Genomic DNA, 22,197 nt, shown 5'->3' with positions numbered 1-22,197 from the left:
CTGTACATCACAATGTTAGTCTGGAGAGCCCAAAACTACATACAATACACTTTCTAGTACTCCAGAAAAAATAATATCTTAATTCTGACATTTTCTTATTTATTTATCAAAATTGGTCTAAAAACTTCCATACTCTTAAATACTAACACTTATACTTTCCAACCTATATCCAACCATAGGATTGACTTTCTGAAGTATAGTTTCTACTACTTTGTCCAGTCTAATTGTGGTTATGTTGAATAAAGGGATTATCACCACTTTAAAACATTATTAAATCTGCTAAAATAGAATAACTCGGAATAACTGCACACCATGTTTTCCCAATTCTACCTCCAATTATACATTCTCCTGCCAACTTAAATAAACATATCATTTCAGTTTCCTTGTATATGGTTGTTTACCTCACTTGATCAAATTGCATATATTCTTTTTCTTCCTAACTACCCTTTAATTATTCTTACTGTTTCTGAATATCCTTATTTAATCTGTAAGTAATATTTTCAAAATTATTAAATGATAAATTCATTGGCACCTTTGAAAATGGGAGTTGGGTCCTTCTATATTATTAGCTCTATGTTTTTCTGAGGATCATACTCTTCGAAATAGGCACAGGCACCTTGCTGGGGGTTGATTTCTGTAGTAGATGTATTAGGCCTCTGAAGATATTTCTCATCATAGTAAGTCTCCTCTAGCTAAGTAAATATTTTCTTTAGTCAGCAAAAATTATTTTTAAACTGTTTAATAAAATATTAAATGACAAAGCTGAAAATATAGTTTGCATTTTGTAACTTTAAACTATAAATAGAAATGTGAATGTTCAATTACAAAAACCATTAAATTAATATACCTGTTGAAAAGCAAGTTCTGACAAGTAACACCGGAGAATCTTAGATTTCAATTGTGTAAGTAAAAGGAGTCTTAGTAGTTTTTTCATTTTTCTCAATTTGTTCAATTTGCCTCATTAAGGCATCTCACAATTTAGAACCATTATGCTCTCTTCACAAAACATCTTTGATCATAAGCGACTTCTTTGACTTTCATGAGAAGTTAAGTCACTCAACTTTCAAAGGTCTTTTTAAAGCAGTATTTCACTTCTATCCAGGAATTATATTTTCCTATCCTTGTAAAAAAGTGTGAGTGAAACACTTTAAAGTTACTTGCTAGACATGTTCCTCCAAAAGCTTCTCTGACCTATACTGTTTTTCTCCTATAAAAACTGTATTAATATAAAGGTGCAGTGGCATGTGATTCATATTCTTGAATAATTCTATTCAAGTTGACAACAATCTTTCTCAAAATTGACTTGTACTATAAAAGTTTTAAGATTTCTCTTTCTAAGTGAATTCTCACATAGTATAAGTAGATGTCTCCTACTTTAAAAAACATAAACCAAAGCCAGGCAAATCTAGATGAATCAAGTTCAGTATTAAACAGAAAAGTTATACTGGAACCCCTTAGTTCCATATCAAGATAACAAGACAGAACGAGCTACAAAAGTGAAAGGGTGCTACTTCTCTTACTTAGATCTTCCTTTCTGAGAGGTTAACTGAGTGAAAGCCACTTGATTTTCTGTACACTATTCACATTTTCAACACAAGTGCTTCTAATAATTGAAAAGTTTCTAACACATTCGAGGGAAGAAGGTACAATAAAATGTCCATTTGCAAATGTTCTCAGCCTTTCCTGTTGCAGATCCAACACAAGAAAAACCACTGGAAGATAAACACTTTAATGTGAAGACTTTAATTATTGTTTGATGTGAACACGTAAGTCCTTAAGCAGCTAACAGATTATCACACTGATAAATATAAATGGTTTTCTCATCATCCTTCAAATTGAATTTCTTAAAAAGAACAGACATGTTAGCCAGTATTCTGAATAGACTGAATTCTGTCAGTATTCTGAATAGGCAAATGATCTTCATTCCTTCAATATCCTTGCTCTCTTAGGTTACATATTTTATGCTCTAACAAAAGCATATACACGAATGACTCACGTTATAATCAAGGCCATGAATGTTGGTAACATGAATCATATATATTCTTCAATGTTGTTTTTGAGTACAGGAAAATAAAATATCTTGAGGTTTGGAGCAGAAATACAAGTGATGCTGTCTAGTATCACTAACTTCACTTTAGGGTTCCATTATCACAGCATAGATACTAGGTTTCATTTTTATTACTAACAGGCTTTACTCATCACAGTAAAAATAGGCTGTTAACCACAGAAAGTAAAATTCATCATCAAAGTTCTGGTTTTGTTTAGGAATCAGACTTTTTCAGATACTCTATCAAATAATAAAGTCTATTTATCTATATGTGACTTAAAAGAAACTACATGTGTTTTGAATGCAGAGTATTTCCCTGTAATATCTACAAAGCTATACATACCTGAAGAGCACATGCTAGATAGAATTAGAAGCCAAGGAAAAAGCGTATTGACAAGGCTGAAACCAGCTTCCTGCCCCGAGGATCAAGTAGTGTAAGCAGAGTAACAGTAGTGCTTGCATGAACAGGTAAAATGCTTTATCCTTATCGATGATCTGTAAATAGAAATTATATGTATATGAACTTTAAAATTAAAATAAGTGAAAACTAAAATTTAGAAAGGCATACAAAATACAAGAATACATCTATTGTCAAAAAGATGATACCTGCATTTTTGATGATTTATCATGTGCTCAGACTATCCAATTTCATCTCCATGTTCCAAATTTATTTTTCAAATTACTTCTTAATATTCGAAATTATTTATTGAGTGGAGCAAATAATTGTGAAAAAAGATAGATGTAAGAGCATTGTGATGACACCAACTTTTTGTCTAATCTGTTCTAAATTGCCAGTGAGGAAGATGCTCCGGCATCGCTAGAGCTTCCAGTCTTTAACTGTCCTTGTACTTAGAAGGATTTTCCAAATATGTAGCTTGTTCTTCTTCACTCTGAATTAAGATGTTTTTTTCTTGGTCTTCCACAACTGGGTACAAAGGACAATTGATGACCATCTTCTTCACAGTAATCTCAGATGTCAGATTATTTTTCCCAGTCTTCTCTTCTCCAGACTAAACAAATACAATTCTTTTGAAATGTGCTTTACAAATCTTGCTTTCGAAGAACTTTTCACTCAGGTACTCTCCTATGGATTCACCTTTACCTGGAAATTGAGATAATTGTCCTTTTCCAGACTTTATTTTAACACAGAGATACAACAGTCTTATTCACTGAGTCTTATTCTGGCCATTTTGCTTGAGTGTTCTTTGATTTTGCTTCATCTGTAAAACTAGGTAGCATCAATGTTATTTGGAATTTTATGGAGCTCTAGAGCAGTAGGTGCCACAGGCCCTTGCAACAAAATAAATCTGTCCATCTTTTCAGTGACTTTTCTGGAAATCAGTAATGACACTTTATTTTCTTTGGATGTAGAATAATTCACTTGTTCTTATTTTTTTCTTTTCTGCAAAAAATTGGATGAAACGGATTTTGTATACCTTCTACTTAGTAATACTACAACTTTTATTTTTACATTTAACAGCTAGAACAAGAACTATAACATTCTTAATAAATAAGTAGATGGATGGATGGACAGGTAGGCATAAATCTTGCTTCAAGAATCAAGCATAATAGAAGGAAGATTTGACTCAAAGCCTGTGTCTCTCTCCATCGTCTCAAAATAGATAATGTCTGCTGAAATGGAGGTAGAAGGATGTTGCTAGTTGAAGTATACCATAGAGTCTTTTTTTGATGATTACACAAGTATTAGTTTGTGGTAAAAGTATGTCACGTTCTGCATTGTTTTCAATTAGTTTTGTCTGAATAAAGCAGAAATATTCTGGACAAGAAAAGTAAAACAAAGAATGTAAGATAATATCAGATCAAAGAAGTGCTCTAAATGCTGCAGTGGCTGGCTGGCTTCACATTTATTTCCAGATGCCTGCCTCTAGAGGATCTAATCTCTCTACTTTTTTTAACCAGAGATAGTTTATGCCAGGAATCTCAAAATTATTTCCTTGGAAAGAAGGGGGGAAAAAAAAGTGAAAAACTGGGCAGCCGTTTATGACATCTAGCCCAGATTTTCTGCTGCTTTGCTGTACTTCACTTGCACAGACTATGCAACTCTACCACAGTCACATATGAAAGTTCTTCTAAGAAGTGGTTTCTACGGTTTGGTTTTGCTTTTTAATATTCATATAGTTTATTCATAGGGTACTTTCATAATGAATTCCTGAAATTTAGTATTCGTTCTATGTAATCTAGTTAATCTATCCACCTGCAAAACATCCAAATCCTATGATACCTTAGGTGTGCTCTCAATATACTAAATGAGTAAATAGGCTTAAGGGCTCCCAGCAGCATTACATACCTGCTCAGACCCACCCATTACCCCCCTCCAGAAAAGCCTTTTTACAATTGCTCTACCTTTCAGCCAAAAATTTCTGATGCAGTCATCTCCTCCTTGCCATACTCCAACTTAGCTTCCAGCAGCTGCTAAAAACTATGTCCCCCCACTTTCTCAGGAAAACAAGCCCCCAACAAGTTATTATTCAAGCAGGAGTGACCGGCACAGAATGTATTCACAACAAAGAAAGCAGCAGTTTATGAACGGTTCTCTAGCAGACAGTTGTACCTGTACTATCTGCCATAACGTTTTTCAGAATCTCTTTTCATAGAAGTCTTAAAACTATTTTTCTCCTCAAAACAAGAACTACCAGTTCTGGCAGTTCAGACATTAGGTTTAGAATATGTAACGTATTCAAAAAGAAGTGGATAACTTCAAATGTTTTGTTTGGTTGTTTCATGTTGTTTTCTAAAACTATGCTTGAGGGTATCATAGTATTATAATTTTTTATAATGTGTCTGCATTATGAGAAAGAACACTTTTTTCAGATAGGTATGTAATATATGTGACAGAATTTGCTTTGTTTTCTTCTCCATCTATTTGTATATAATTCTACTTTCCTATATTTTTCATTTATATTCTCTTGCTTTTTAAATGTAGTTTCTATTATTTGCAAGAACATATTTCTGGTTTTTGCAAGAACACAAGTCCACTGAAGCCAAAGCAAGCTAAAGGTACAGAGACATACATTCATATTACAGAAGTGATTTTTCCCAACACAGTTCCCCACTCTGTTGCACATACAATTGATGGCAATACAGTAAAGCCAGAATAGCCAGTCAGTTCCTCCAGAAAAGCTGCCTGCATTTCTGCAGGATTTCTTCTCCAAATACTTTATCTATAGGCAGATTTAGTCCTGAATAGTTGTTATGATGGTCTATTTGCTTCCCAGTGTTCCATTGTGAATCGTTTCCTATTAAGATTCATTTCCAAACACCTACTCCCAACCTTCCTTCTCAACTTCTGGCCATTTCCTTTGATCTATAGCATCCTAAAATTTTGCCCAATTTATTTATCTCATGTCCTTTATGTCCTCAGCACTCACCAGAGGAACTGATCCCCTTTCAGAATCTGCATATAGTTTTTATTTGAGCAGTGTATTTCCTCTCTTTACCTCTGAATAGCTTAAAAGACCATATTCAACTCAATGGTAATGCATTATGTTCCAGCATTGTCTGACTTGCCACATTTTCCCTTCCCTTTTTATTTTGTGTCTTCAGACTTAAGCAGTTAATCCCAGGTCACAAAGCAGTCTACAAATGTAATTTTATTTCCCCTTTTTGTGCATCCTGCATATAGTTTTCTACAACCTATAAAATTAGAAATAATCATGAAAATAACTGGTGACCTCATCAAATATGACCTAGAACCTAATAGTAATTACATCACATGCTGGAAAACTGTCCAAGTAATACAGAGACTATGCTAATCCCCAAAATATCATTGCATATCCTTTTCGAAATCTGTATAAATATTCAATAAAGTATACTTATCACATCACATGCACGATGAGGTCACTATTTTATATTAAAGTTTGACCACTTCAGCATCAGGTTCTTCTCCAAAGTCTCAGAATAAAACACATAACCAAATGCATTATATTTTAGGCTTTTATCCTGCAAGGAGGTCCACACAGATGGGACTCAAACTGCATTTTAATAATGAACTAAATCTATTTACCCAAATAGTCATATACTGGCTCCTTTATTATAACCTTACTTATTTTGAAAAGAATATTCACTCATCTAACTGGCTTTCCAGTTTCCATTTAAAAATAATTCCACATCAGTTAAGTACTGTTTTGCCTTTTACTGTCCTCCTCTGACTTTCTTAATGCACTGATTTTTCAGATTTTCTACACTTTCTTTCCTTTAATTAAGTCACACATCACAGCACATCCAAATTTATACATTCATTGACACTTCTGTTCAAGAAAGAGTAGTCTGAAAAGATACCTATAGATTATTGGTTGTCATGCCATTGTGATTTTAATTTAGAGCAGGCTAGTACAGTCAGAATGATTGCCAACTGGACATAGTTCACAAGGTTACATCTGTTCTACTGAGCTGAAGAGGGCCCAGGCACATGCCTGAGCTCTACCATGTGATAATCCATGCCATTTAACTGTTAGCATGCCCTTTGGTATGCTTTTCGCCAAGGCCAACAAGCACTCAGGTAAGACACAAGAAGATTTGGGGAACAGCATGGGTTAGAAACTGTTCTCAGTAGGCAGGATGAACAAGGCCTCTCTGCTTCAGGACAGCAGATCGTGGAATTATAGAATGGTTTGGTTGGAAGGGACCTCAAAGATCATCTAGTTCCAACCCCCCTGCCATGGGTTAGCCATGTCAATGTGAGCTGTAATTTGCTACCCAGTATCGACAGGGCTGTGATTCATTTTGTTTTCTAGTAGAGATGTCATCTAAGAAATTAAATGCAGCTGAAAATTGGTAGAGAGCAGGTGTACCTCCCGCTACCACATCTGTGTGAAGAATGAGAGCTGTTGGCATGGGAGATGGATAGACCAGTGTTAGGCTGACTGTGACTTCTCCATGGCAGGTGAATTCTCAGCCTGTGAGTAGGAATGGATCTTGGCTACTTTGTGCTACCTCCAGTGGGCAGAACGGGGGCAGAGAATCTGGACCTCTTCATATTTTCAGATATGTTTGTGTATTTTCAATTACCATTTTTGTTCACTGTTTCTTCAACTATCTTTTCAAATAAATGATCTGATTTGTAGACAGTGGTCTCAGATTTCCTTTTATTCAGTATTACTCTATCGGAAACAAAGAGAAAAATTACAAGTTGAAGAGATTCGGAAAAAATCTGCTTTCTAGTGTTTATTTAAAAATTTCACGTATTTTCAGATTACATTAGCAATACTATACTAAGTGGATAATCAGGCTTTCTCAGCATCACGCAGTCTGAGCTTTCTTTCCGTTTTATTTTATCTTTGCACGATGGCAAGCTTAAAGTTCCCATTTCCAGTTCCATTTTCTTTTCTCCTACTTTATACTTCAATAAACATTTATTTACAGTGGAATCTTGCTCTTACTCCATAGCAATGTTATTGCTGAACCCGCTTCCTGCTATTACTCTTCAAACTCTTTACATTTCTGTCAGTGATTTTCACAACGCGTTTACCCTTTTTCTGATCTCTTTATTGAACCAGAAGTATTATACATTCATAAGATCTTTAAGGTGCCCTCCAACCCAAACCATTCTATGATTCTATGAGTCTTCATTTTAGATCTAGTTTCTTTTTTTTTCTGATCACTATCAGATCCAGGACTGAATTAACTCTCATTACTTCTTCTAGCTGTTTTAAGTACTACACAAAAATATCATCCTGTAGCCTATTTTGAAACATTTCTTGCATGTAACTCAAATTCCTCTTTTACAGCTTTTCATACATTTCTTTTCACATACATAGCAATATATTTATGCATAATTACATATATTATGTGTGTGGGTATATATATATTATAATCGTAGAGATCCTCATCATCCTAGAGAAAGTCAAATGAAACAAGCCTTCAACACAATCTTCACGGATTTTGCATCATCTATTTTCATTTGTGAAATTATTTCTGTGTCTGCCAGCCAAGTGAATTGCAGGATCTGCAAGCAGGGTGGTGGTTTTATAAATTATGCTTCCCTCACCTTATCTTCCTCATATAGCAACAGATAGTTATATTCTATTTATGTCTTAACCAGACTTGTTTGTAATGTGATCAAAGAACATTTCATGGAATTTGTAGTGGTACTGCACTTCTCAAGACCACATGTACCTAACCTGTGTTTATGAACAGAAAGACCTAATTTTTCATGATTATTTCCTGCAGGAATTTATAGATTAAATATGTTTTCACATTTTAATGTAGCAATAGTCACCCAACTTTATTCTGCTCTTGCAAGTGTTTCCCTGTGGCTTCACTTAGTCCTTTGCTGAAAAATCTTGCCTGCTTTGTTAGTATTTCCGCTATGCTTTCCTCACTGTTCTTCATATATTAAAAAGATAGACATTTTAACTTGTTTTAACTGAGACATTATCACCCCAAAATTGCAAATCAAAAATTCATAAACTTGAGTGTAAAAATAATTTTATCTTCAAACTACAAGTCTGAATTTTAGATTAGTAGTACTATTAAACGAGCAACAGTTTTGAAACTTAACAAGTGATACCAATACAGTACTCTCAAACCCAAAAAGTAATTTCCTAAAACTATGCTAAGTCATTTTGATGTACTTCCTTCTAACAATAATATGCCATTGTTAGAATTGTATTATTTCTCCTGATGAATAAGACCTTATTCCATAACTACTCTACTGTAAAATGAATACAAGTATTAAGTAAGGGACTATTTCAGGATGTATTATTGTATTATATAGTTAATAGAAAGGACAAATCTTCAGTAAGCAGTGGTGACTTAACTTTATGCATGCCACTTCATACCATATGCGGATATACTCCAGAAAATCCTAACAGGTTTTACATAGTTTTTAATACTCTTTCTTTTACTATGGATAATTTTCATATTGTTCATTTTTATTAAATTATTTGCAGTCGCTTCACTCTGACAAAAAAATCAGTGCTACTACTGTGCAACACAAAAACTCATCATCAGTGTAACTGCTTTAGAGATTCCAAATTTCCTCTGCTTTCTAATCCTCATGTGTAATGTCATCCTCATGCTCAGTAAATTAATCTGGCAAAGGAGGTGCTTTTTTAATGGGGTCAAAATTATGCAAAGTCCTGCTTATAACTACACTAGTTAAAAACTTCTAGGCACCATAAATGGCATTCTCAGCCAGACCTCCAACCATTTTCTATTATGTTGCTATTATTACTGTTACCGCAAAGTATCGTATCGGAAGAAGCTTCAGAATCATATTTTACACATCTAAACCTAAAAGTTCTGAACTTCACTAGTTATATCATGTACTTGGCATTCCTTTTATTCCACTATTTCAAATCCAAATAATCCAGATTATCTAAAGAACATTTAGTACAGATAATAAAATATGTAAGTACCTACCCCTCAGAAAACATTAACTTTTATTTAGTATTTCTGCTATAACAAAGCATGACGTACAAAAATTCTCCTGATTTTATGAATTTACAACTCTTAGTTGTCTCTTTCCTTTTTTTAAAACTTTACCTGTTTATACTGCTGTCAACACAAAGCACTCTTTCCATTAGCTTTTCTCTTGATCTGCAAACAAAATCTGAACACGTTTGCCATACCATTTATGAACGCAGTATCTTTGCTTTCATTCAGATGCTCTTTTTAAGTTAGCGTTCCTATATTGAACAAGTACCATACGTCTGTATTTTTACAGGAATGTTTCTCTCTGTTCATAATTACTATACCATTCATGTAGGAGGCAAGGTACTTTGATCCTATGAAGGCACATGTGTTATAACAAATTTAAAATGCTGTCACTGAATTGTTAAGTTTCTTATCTGGTTTACTGGAAGTCCTAAAATAGAAGACTCATCCAGTGTTTAGAAGTAAATATATTCTTGAATATATACGATCATGCTTAAGGCAATATTTTAGGCAAATGGATGCACACATCAGAGAAAAATGGATCAGTGTTGAACCAGAGAGTTAGGAGAGTCCAGTGTAGAAAGGATCAGGAAACTTATGTTAACAAAAGGAACAAAAAAAGGGAGAAGACGGAGAACTCAAGAGAAGGAGAGATCTTTAATAGGTATAAATCAAGAAAATATTACCATAGGGAGGAAGAAAATAATTTCACCTTTTAATAAGTCAGACTTTACCAGTCCGCAACTTTTAAAATCTCTCCCACTTTGTGCAAGTGAGCCATGTAGGACTAATTTTTAAAATAAAGACTAATGCTATATTTTTGTTAAATTTAAATGCCTTTAATATGGATTTTATATTCTTCACATTTGATTTTACATTTCTACAAACATCTTTAAATTACAAGTACATTAGGAAATCAGCACATTTTATATGAAGGCAGAAGAACAATACTTCTTGACTATCCAAAACCATAAAAAATCCACAAGTGTCATATTCTTCTTTTTCTATATCTTCACTACAGTACTGTCTCTCACAGAAAATACTGGTATCAGCATTAAAGGAAAGGGTCAGCAATCTTCCACATCAGAAGTTAGGACAATACTCTCAACATGGAAGGTAGGATGGTCAGAGAGGTAGCAAGTGAAAAGCTTCAAAAGAGATGATAGCTAAAAAGAGTCAGGAAAAAGAAAGAAAATATAGGGAAAGATAAGATAACAAGATTGAAAAGGACAGGAAAAAACAAAATACACAGGAAATAGCAACAGTAACAATTGTGCTTACTCGTTTTAGGAACAGTACAAGAAGAACACCCACAGAAAAGGTGAGGAATAAGGCAGCAATTCTTAAAAATAACGAGGTCTTCAGAAAAGACCTAGTATGGTAGGAAATGCTCAGTTATTCCTCTCTTAAGGTGACAGGCCACTCACTTAACTTTTAGTTTGAGCTCGTCAGCTCAAAGCAGGATTCCTGTGAAGTCAGGAGGCTGAAACCAGCACCTCCAGAGGGCGATTCATCCCATCCTAAGGTCTGAATCTTAAGACTTTGAATCACATATTTGAAACGTAATTAATTTTGTGAAGTTCACTAGGTATTTGTGAACCTAGCAGCATATATTTAAGCTGAATACCTACAGATAACAACATTTGGATTAACATAATATGAGAAACAGCATATTTTCAACTTCCTTAACTCTGAACAAAGAACATTTACTAATTACTTTCATCTGCACAAAACATGTTATAGGTTTGTGCTGCATAATATTTTTTTTATTACTGAACATTACTCGTGTTCACTATACTGAGCACAAAAATGAAGTCTGATCCAAATAAAAGAAAGTTTGCTTTTCTGTTAGGACTAATTATGTACTACGGAGGCTTTAGGTTTGTCTGCTGTACATAAAAATCAAAGCTTGAAATCACTGGTATTCTACATTCTCAACATTAAGACCTCACTCAGGAAATGTCACATTTAACTGATACTTAAAATGGCATTGCTGATATTTCAATAATTTGTTGCTAAATAAAGTAAATACTGTTGTGAAAAAATGCTGAAATCCTATGTCATGGTCATGGATACTTACATTATAATGGTTATTTTAAATTAACTGTAATTACATACAGGAGTCATGGGTGAAGGGCTGGTTTTAAAGTTGGTATATAGCACAGCCTCTGTGCAGGAAGCTTCAGTGTGGAGCAGGTCTGTGGGGACAGCCTCTTGGTACCACCTTCACCAGATTGCCAGCCCAGACGCGAAAACAAGACTCCGCTCTTACAGAACTGCAGTACCAACGCATAAATAATCAGAGAATAGGATGGGAAAGGGAGCTTTCCTCCTGGGCACTGATGTGGGGGCTGGAATATATACCAAAGGGACAGTTCACAGTCTGCATTTTCTTGTTAGTACAGAAAGTCTGAAAGACATAGTCCTCATTGGAGACCTATGCATACAATGGTCTTCCATTAATGACTATTTCAGAATACAGTCATCCTGATACTGCCTATTTCATGAGGACAACACAGAGCTGTCAGTTACAATGCAATTAGAAAGACATTTTAAGAATCTAAATACTGGCCCACATGAAATGTGATTTTGTACTGAAGAATTTACACCATCCAAACAATTCTAGAGCCACATAACACAAAACAGTGCAGCACTAATGCGAAACAACGTAACAGTAAGGGCTAATTATAAAATACAGCATGAAGTCTCTTATTTAGAACTTTTAAAAGTTGTATCTGCATTTAATTCCATTTTCCTTTTAGAATGAACATAAACAGTACATCTACATCAGTTTTTCAGAATTCTTATCTTCATTGGGTGCCCTTAAAAACTGCTGCCCAGTGATGCAGACGCTGCACAGGAAAGAGAACCCCATCACACAGCAATTTACAGTGTAATTCTTATGCAAACCTATCTCTATCAGCAGAAATTAATACAGAGCAGAAATTAATACACTACCTTCCAAAAAGTATATGTTACCACTCAAAAATTATGTGTGAATTAACACCATAAGGCCTCTCTCTGCTCCACCCACTTTCACTGTCCCCAGTCAGTAAGGAGGCAGTTGTAGTGGGGATGCTACTCTGCTGTACATCAGCTCAGGGCTCGGTTACACTAAAGTGTTGTTCAGATAGACAGTTAAGTGTTTTATGCATACCACCAAGTGAATATAAGAAAACAGGAGGTGCCTATATTTATATTTAAAAATAAACAAGTTTTTAGCATGGTAGTTCATGAAGACCAGTTATAGTCATTACATAAATATTAGTTAATTGCTCAGTTCGAAAAGTACATAATTTCCCTAAACATTTACTCTGCTATAATACCATATATACTCATGGGAATCATGCAGTAGCTAAGCACATAAATTAACAGACTACTGAATTAAAACTTTTTTTGCCAATTTCCTAATATATTTTATTTTATTACAGCTTATGGATGAAAACCACACACTGATGTCTAACCCGTAATGAAAGCCAATGTAAGTAATCCGTTGTTCTACAGCTACATTTGGTTATGAATTAATTGACTTTCCCTAGTCTTGTTAAATAATGATTAATTAGCAGTTTCAATTTTCAATTCCAGCATTATTACAATTAGGTTTTGCACACAAATTTTGCCACTCTTAAGTGTTACTGCCTGCCCGCCTGCCTGTGCCCTGTCTCAAATGCTAGTGACTGGAATTAACAAAAGAAATATATATAAAAAGCTGGCTTTGACTTTTTGTTGTCTAATAGTATTTTTTTAAAGAGCTAACTTAGGAAGACAGAACATTGAGGCAGTCATAATTTTCTAGTAGGATAACGCATTTTGTGATTCAAGTTGTCTCCAAAAGTCAATTTAAAGCCTTCCTTAGAAGCAATCGTGCTAAAGCAAAAATGCACAGAGAGTAAAGTACAGCTCCGCACAGCAGTTAGTCAGAAAGCTGAAGCGTCAATCTGTTTTCCGTGCAAGCATAAAGCATAACATGTCTGAACACTAAATACAAAATACCAGTGTAAATACTTACCTGACTCTTCCTTTTTCACCCTATTATTTCTCCTCTGCTCACAACATTGTTTTTCATATTTCCCTTCCTTCTATAAAGGAAAATAATTTCCTCCTCTCCATTTGAGTTTCTTCCTTTCATATTTGCTTTCTCCTCCTCACCTGTACAATTTCTGAAATTCCAAAATTTAAAAGGACTATGGATCCAATCCTAGGGTGATATATCAAGTCCTGAAAACTATAGCTGAAGATCAATGACTTAAAATTTAAGTATCTGTGTACTCTCATTTCCAACAAAGACATAAAATCACCAGAACAAAGTTTAGCACTGAAAATGCATTTAGATAACTGTAACGTTAGAATGAGATCACCATTCTGTGAAGAGCTCTGCTCATACAGCAAAACATAATGATTTTTACTGATTGGGAACTTTATTGTTATTGGTGATACTTTATTTTTATGCTTAGCTGTTATGAGAAGCACACATCCACTCTTCTCCTTTAGTAGCCATTTTAACTGATGCACTGAACGCTTCAACAAATGAAACGATTCATGTCTTTAAATACTTTATAACCAGCTTATGATAAGATATTTAGGAGATAAAAATAGCTAGAATTAGGACTAGCGTATTGCACACAAATGTAAATATTTTTTTTCTCCTGTAGCAATTCATGAACGACATTTATTACCTTTATCCATTACATACCTTTTTATAGATGCCAGCTCTTCTAAACACAAAATCTATCTCTATAAGATTTTTTTTTTTAAAGTAACATACTAGCCATTATGTCAAACGTTATTTCACAGATAGTATCAACATTTGATATTTCACTGATAACAGTATAAGTTACTTTGTAGAAGATAGTGCCAAAACTTCAAGGTGTTACCTCTCAGTAATCATGAACTCCTGCAGTCTTTAAAGATAAAATGACACATGACAAGCAACAAGAGTAGAGCCAATTTTTGGGGACCAATATTGACTAACTAAAAAAGTGATCTCTATATCCACTATAAAAATCTATCCAAGAAAGAACCACCAAAATAAGTCTTTCTTTAAAATGTACCCCGTAACAAAAAATAAGATTATGCTTTATTTTATTATTGTTACGGTAATCTTGCTACTAAACTACTTGTATTGTCAGGTGCTAAAATTAATTAATTACTGAATTTGAAATTTTTACTGAAATCATGCATCTGGCTAGCTAAGTTTAGTCATAGACATAAGTTTACAATCATATATTAAGAAAGAAAGCCGTTAAATAAAAGCTTAAGACTGTGTTAAAAAAAACCTCTGCATTTTAAAAAAACATTGCATTTAGGGAGATGCCCTAAGACATCGGCTGTCCATCTTTCTGCAGACTCCTAAGGCTTCATGAACAACTTTTAAGGGGTCTGCAAAATAATAATTAAGAAAAGCAACCATCCTGTCAGTAAATTTCAATTTACCACCAGTAGGTGCAATCATCCATTGGATTAATTAATTCACTTATATTTGGGAAGGTCATAGATTACAGAAAAATGCAAATCAATGGAACCAGGCTTTAGAAATCTGAGTTTTTTTCTGCTGTTTACTAAGACAATCATTATAAAAAAAATCATAATTCACTATCTGGAAAAAGATCATAACATTATGATGAGTATAACATGAAGTGGAGGAAAAAGAACAAAAGAATTCATCTGTGATCAGCAGATTTCAAATGATGGGACAAGTCCCACTTGGAGAAGATGCAAACCTACGTTGCAAAGCAAAGGCATTATTATTTCGTACCCAGCACTTCCACAGCATTTCATTTGAGCCCCTTTGTACTCGGCACTGGTGACGCCACACCTTGAATACCGTGTTCAGTTTCAGCCCCTCACTACAAGAAAGGCATTGAGGTGCTGGAGTGTGTCCAAAGAAGAGCAATGAAGCTGGTGAAAGGTCTGGAGCACAAGTCTTATGAGAAGCAGCTGAGGGCACAGGTGGTTTAGTCTGGAGAAAAGGAGGCTCAGGGGAGACTTTATCGCTCTCTACAACTACATGAAAGGAGGTTATAGCAAGGTGAATGTTGATCTCTTCTCCCAAGTAACAATGGATAGGACAAGAGGAAATGGCCTCAAGTTGCGCCAGGGGAAGATTAGATTGGATGTTAGGAAAAATTTCTTGACTGAAAGTGTTGCCAAGCATTGGAATAGGCTGCCCAAGGAGGTGGTTGAGTCACCATCCCTGGAAGTGTTTATAAGACGTGTAGATGTGGCACTTAGGGACATGGTTTAGTGGTGCACTAAGCAGTGTTAGGTGTGCAGTTGGACTCGATGATCTTAAGGGTCTTTTTCAACGTAAATAATTCTATGATTCTATGATTCATTTGCCTGTCTGCACCTGCAGTGCAGAACCCCATAGGCAGGAGGCAGAATAAAGTATAGTGCGACAAAAAAGAAGCTTTAGATGGGAGGGATTTGGGGGCCCATTTGTACCTTTGCATGTAACTGTTCCTGGAGTAAGCAGGGAATTAAGTTTTCCACTTAAAAGGGTCATGTGCAGGAAATGGAGAAGAAGCTGAGGTTCCAGAAGTCACAGGGAAGGGTACAGCTAGGACAAGTGTGAAGTAAGCTAGATTCAGCTAGCCACATTCTGTGGTAAAGTGACTTTCAATTGACCCCAGTATATTTATCCAACTGTGATCTCTCCGACTCCTTCAGAAACCCTGTTCTGATCCCTATTCCAAATTCTTCATTCACATACACTCATCTCCAGTCCTGCTATACACCCCCACCACTGCTTCTGTACCCATATGCCTTGCCCAGACTCATGAATCCCTCTCTCCTGTCACTTACAGATAACATCAGGAAATGACCTTTTTTCACATTACAGTAGAAGTCAATCTCTCCTCCCTTCCATGTTCCTTTCTGATACAAGGCAAAGATTCCCTTAAGCTAGTAGCTTAAGCCCAAGCACCTGAGCAAGAGAAACCAACCAAATGTACTACACATCTCAGAAAACAGAAAGACAACTTCAGAACCATGTAAGTTAGCAACAGGCATTTAGCAAGATAATATAAATATCACACACAAAACCCCTCATGTTCCATGTATGTATCAAAACACAGAGTAAGAAATATGGAACAATAAAAGGTTACACAGAGCATGGTCGCCCGCCAACTTTCTTTAGTTCCTTTTAAAACACTATTGTCAATGTTTGTTTCCAGTATTTTGCTAAAATTTCACACAATACACTACAGTGATTTTAGCTTAGACAACTGATTTCTTCAGGATAAACGCACTTATACCATTCGAATAAGGCTTACAATTTGGCACTTCTCAAATTCAACACCACTGTAATGCCTAACATAAAGATGTGCAGTATGTTGGAAGGACAACATCTCTGCAAATTACTTATGGATATGCTTGGATGGTACCCAGGACAATGGCAAGTAACCTATGTCAAGGGCAACTAAAAGCACCAATAATACAAATACTTTATGATTCTGGAAAATTTTCAGTAGGAAAAAAAAAAAGTAGTAAGAGACCTGACATGAGGACAAAGAAGATTTTTATAATGTAAAATTACCATTCAAGTAGCTGACATAAAATTAAAAGAGGTTGGTCAAATAGAATTGGGATTTTTTTAAAAAGTAATGAACAGATATTGTAATAAGACATGCTAATACTTGTAAGGAAAGTTTACGTCTGTAAATAATGACAGAATAGAAAATTTAAAAATCTATTTTTCTGACAATGTGAAATCAGGTAATACAAAGATGGATATATATTTTAATCCAGCAGAGCTGACAACATTAACCTTTGTCTGATGAGGACCTAAGACTTGAAAAATTATACTCACTTCTTAGAAAACTAAATCTACTAGCCATGAGTATACATGAAAAGTAGTAGTAGTTAAGACTTCTAGTGATACTCAGGGACAACACAATGACTAAGAACCCCACAATTCCAATACTGGGGAGGGCGTGGTGGGGCCAGAAGGGTTAATGCTATCAGACTGCTCTTCCTGCCTCCTTTCTGGGAACCTCTCACTGTTGCTTCTGGTGGAGAGGCATGCAAGCTATCCAAAGCTGAGAAAGTGCAAAGTGCTCTCAACATTTTCATACACTCCAGAACAGTGGTTCCCATATTTTTGGAACGACAGATCGTTATCAGTCCTTAACATTTTTCAAAAACCACCACACATCCATCAGATCAAATTTTTAATTGGAAATACTACTTAAAAGACCATTAATTATGGTTTAGTCAATGAGCTGTTCAACCTACCATCGCCTTGTAGTCCATCAGGACCTTGTGGACCACAGCTTGGAAACCATTTCAGCTATTTCAAAGATACAATGATGTCTTCTACTCCATCCCTCACTCCAGACCTTCTGGTTGCTGTGTGAAACATTTCTGCTTCTTTATCTGATTTCTCCTGGGATTAATTTTAGGGCCTGCTACTTCTTTAGCTTTCTGAAATAGAGCAAACTGGCATTCTCCATTGCCCACAGGTAAAGGACAGAAGTAAAACCGATCTGCCCATCCATAACATTGCTACTGCCAGATAAAGGAACAAACAGAAGCAGGGGATTAAAAAATATCTGCAGATGTAGAAAAATGAGACCAATTTACATTTGATTCATGTTTGAAAATTTATCGTCAATCAAGGAGGACTACAAACTTTCAGTTACAGAAAAGCTATAATACTGCACAGCTGGTTTTTCCTTATTTTGGCCACAGCTGGTTCAGGACAAGCGGAGTTTTCAAGACCAATGTACAATTGGGTTTTGTGCATTCGAAAAGACATATCCACAAACTATGGCAGATAAAACTGGTGATAAGCAGCCTTCTGCCATCTTAAAGATCACCTAAATTAAACAAAACAGCGATCAAAGACCCCTGTTCTTCTATTATGAGAAACAGAGTGACAGTCTCCTATTAAACACTTCCACGTATTCATGGTTTTAAAGACCTTTCTCACATTACCTACTCCTCACTCTTCCAAACTGAGGAATCCTGATCAATTTAGTGTACCTGCAGAAGAGCTATACCATACCTCTCAGTCATCCTCTTCTCTATCATATACAGTCCTCATCACTGCTCAAAACTGACCAGCATACCGGTGCCACTTCTCTGTTTCAAATACCATTTTGCCACTTTTTGCTAGCACCAACTCCATCCAGAATGATTTTAGGAAATTAGCAGGAGCTGCTAAAAATCCATGCAAACACCAGTGAGACGCCTTGAGAGCCCTGGCTTCTCACAGTGGCAACATATTACCTATCAGTTTAACAGTGATATTCCACCTCTGTGACAGGCAGGAACTCCAGGATCAAAACCTGTACTTTAAGCTGTCAGGGCTGTGAAACCCTGAGAAACAGGGAGGAAGTATCTTCTCTTCAACTCGCAGCCTCTGCTGTGGTTAGAAAGAACAGCGACAAGTCCAGCAGGACCGGTCACAGCCCGCTGAGCTCAGGGTTTACGGGGAGATGGCTGCTGTAATCCAGCAGCCACTGCCTCTCTCTGCTGACAGATACGGCTGAACAGCAGGGTCAACCACATCTGGCCTCTGCGACAGCAACAGCTCCTGAACCACCACAGCTCCTGCTGTGAAATCCTTCTGCAACTCTTCAGGGTCAACGTTAGGTCTGACTCCAACTGAATATTTCCCTTTTACCACCTGCAATCTTTATCACTGCACTTTTTCAGACCATTTAGGAACAACAGGTGGACCACCAAAGGCGCCGGTACAAATCTCTGTGAGGTGGCATTGTTAAAACTGTCCATTAGTTGCTACACTGTTCCTTATCTTGTAACCCTTTACTAATCCACAAGGAATTTTAGGTAACTCAATACTTCATTTTGTTAACAACCTTTGGTTACGGAGCTTTTTTAAAACTTTTGCGTCTCCTTTTCCTGTGTATCTGTCGACTCCTTCAAACAACTAGCAGAGCTCTAAGACAAAACTGCCCTGTACAAAAGCCAAGATGATGGTTGCCCACTACAGCTATCCAGGTTCCTATTAATTACATTCTTCTTCACATTCACTGGAATTTTTTCTGTCATGGTAGTCAGACTTATTAGTCCATTAGTCCACAATCAACCCTAGAGCCCTTTTTAATTTGTTAATTTCAATTCCTCTGTTATCAAGGCAAATTTAAGTGTTAGATTATACAATGCAATTGATGGCTCACCAACTTACATTTCTCTAGGACTACTGAATGAACAACATGCTATCTGGCAATCTGTTAATGTTTATTCAGTCAAGTTGGTAAAAAAATCTTTTATTGATATCTCAAATCTGAAATATTTCCTATAAAGAACAACTTTTATGTGAGGATGTCCCTTATCTCCCTGTAATAAACCTTGCCAATGTAAAGAGTTCATTTGTTTCTTTCTGCGATGGCTTTGTCTTTAAATACTCTCTTTATCCACAATTACCTATTGAACTCACCTCCCTACTAGCAAAATCTACACTTGAAAAAAAAAACAGTTTTCAGCTTTCAGGATTTTAAGCTATTGCGTTTCAAAATCTTTTTGTTCTGCCTTATAATAGGTCTACATTTAACTTGACAGAATTGTGCTCTTTTCTGCTTTGCTTGCTTGGATTTCACTTTTTGAAAAACCTTTGTTTATTTCTAGTAACTTCCTTTTCTGTTCAGTTGTGTTGGACGATTCTTATTCCATTGGGTTAGAATCAGAAAGCAAAGACCCCGTCTCTCTTTTAATATTTATTTAAACTGTATCTTCATTTACATGTGATACTTTTTAAAACAGTACTAGACTTTTTTTATTTTAATCTTTTTCTCTCCCACAAGTATGAGAAACTGGAGTATGACATGAGATACCACTACTGAATGGCTCTTCTGTAGTCCCTTCTTGTGTTCCAATCTAGACTAAACCAAGGGCTGTCCCCCCTCTTCTGGATTCTCTAGCAGATTTGCTCAAAAAGCAGTTCTTGATGATACCTAAAAATACCGCCTGTGCATGATGGCCCAATGTTAAGTTTATCCAGTTTATATATAGATAACTGAGAACTCTTGTTATGGTCAAGCTTTTGGGTTGTATAGCCTCTCCAGTCTCCCACAGTATTTCACAGTCACTGTCTCCATCCCATCAACTAGTCCAGAGCTCTTACTAGACTTCCCCTATTCCAATACAGAAATATTTGTAATTATGTTTTGTGGTTCATTCTGATAAAATTAACTTATGTGACTATATTTTCTTTGGTATATACAGCACCATTTGTCTGCGCAGTCCAATCTACCATCTCTGTACCAGCTAGGCACTAAACATTCTACCATCTCTGTACAATCCATACACTGACATTTCAGTGTGCCTTTGAAAGAAAGAAAAGGGATACATGCAGACCCACTTCCAGAAAGAGGGTGACATACTTGGGGAATTTCTAATGGAATTAATTCTTACCACCCTTCTGAAGAACCATTACCTTCAAGGCATAATGAAAACAGAGCACTACGAGATAGCAATGTACCAAGATACCAAATCAAAACTAGTGTAGGTTTCTTCTCAACAGAGATCAGATGGCATTTGAAAAAGGACTGACCAACAGTATGGCTGGAACAACTGCTCACGGTTATTCAAGATTTCTGTACCAAGAGATGCTGTGTCAGGAAAAGAATGCACTAAGGAGCAGAAGGACACTCATAGAAGTATAAAAAAAATCCTTTAACCTTTTCCACACAGTGCAGAATTTTGTAATATTTGCATTTAATTCCTTCCATGAGAAGGAAGAGTCTGTTCTGACCGCTATGGAGAAGAGAGGGGTGCTTTCAGGACACAATGCCAGTAGCTACTGAATTAGGTTCGCCATTTGAGAAGGCCTCTGGGGCTAGCACTTTATCTGTTGGCTGCAACTCATTTCTTCTTTCCCTTTTGTGAGGCCTCTAGCTGGAGCACCTCCTTTCCACATTACTTATGATGTGACATTAGCCATAGAAGAATCGAACTGCTACACTGCAGTATTCAGTGGGTATTCATTATTATTTATTTGTATTACAATAAATCTTAGCAGGCCTCACCCTGGACCACTTCTCATTATGCTGGGCCATTAATAAACACACAACAAAAAGTAGATGTGCTTGAATTCTACATAAAGAGACAACCAAGAGATTTTGGCAGAGTAAAAATGCAATGACACAGTACTACCGTAATAAGCGTTGGCATTAATATACCTGCGATATAACTGTTGCCTAGTTGGATTGTTTTAAGCTTCACAGTACATAAAACTTTTAAAAAGATATTTAAAGGAAGATAGTGAACAGTTCTGTTCATGAAGAAGTCAACCAATACATGAGGCAGCTGAGGAGAAAATATCCAGAGTGGTCTGAAAATTTAACAACTGAATGATGAAAGCTGGCATCGAATGTTGATCAAAACCAGTCAACCTCTTGATACTGAAGGAGAGGTATCAGGTAGAAGTAGTCCTGATGGGCCTTGAAAATAAAGACAGATAGCTTATCTTTATTGCTTTAAACTGAAAGAGGAAAATGAAGATACCAAAGGAGTAAGTTCGGAAACTGATATTTACAGTAGCACTTTGACTAGATAAAGAGCATGGCAAGACTGCATTTGTCAAGGCAAAAGAAAAAGATTTTCTAATAAAGACATGACCCATGGAAAACCTGGATGAAAAATGTCATAGTCTGACAGTAGAAAGACCATCCCTAAATGGCTGGAAAAAGATTCCCAAAACTCAGATTTAGCCTAGATTTGATGACTTAAAACAAACGACAGTATGATGGTGTCATTCATAGAGGATGCAGGGAGGTTTTGTGAGG

General features: G+C 35.9%; 1 long non-coding RNA gene across 2 annotated transcripts in view; it reads left to right on the top strand.

Moving 5' to 3' along the window:
• Positions 1-22,197, top strand: part of LOC147529446 (uncharacterized) — a 48,798-nt gene that overhangs the window by 15,243 nt on the left and 11,358 nt on the right. For both annotated transcript variants that reach the window (XR_015222565.1, XR_015222564.1), the window contains exon 2: positions 12,877-12,926. This is a non-coding gene — a long non-coding RNA (uncharacterized LOC147529446). The remainder of the gene's footprint in view (positions 1-12,876; positions 12,927-22,197) is intronic.

Source organism: Tauraco erythrolophus, chromosome 1, assembly GCF_009769465.1.
Source record: "Tauraco erythrolophus isolate bTauEry1 chromosome 1, bTauEry1.pri, whole genome shotgun sequence".
In the NCBI taxonomy this organism is placed as follows: Eukaryota; Metazoa; Chordata; class Aves; order Musophagiformes; family Musophagidae; genus Tauraco; species Tauraco erythrolophus.
Note: the sequence above shows the minus strand (reverse complement) of the source record. Positions and strands in the feature narration are given on the sequence as shown.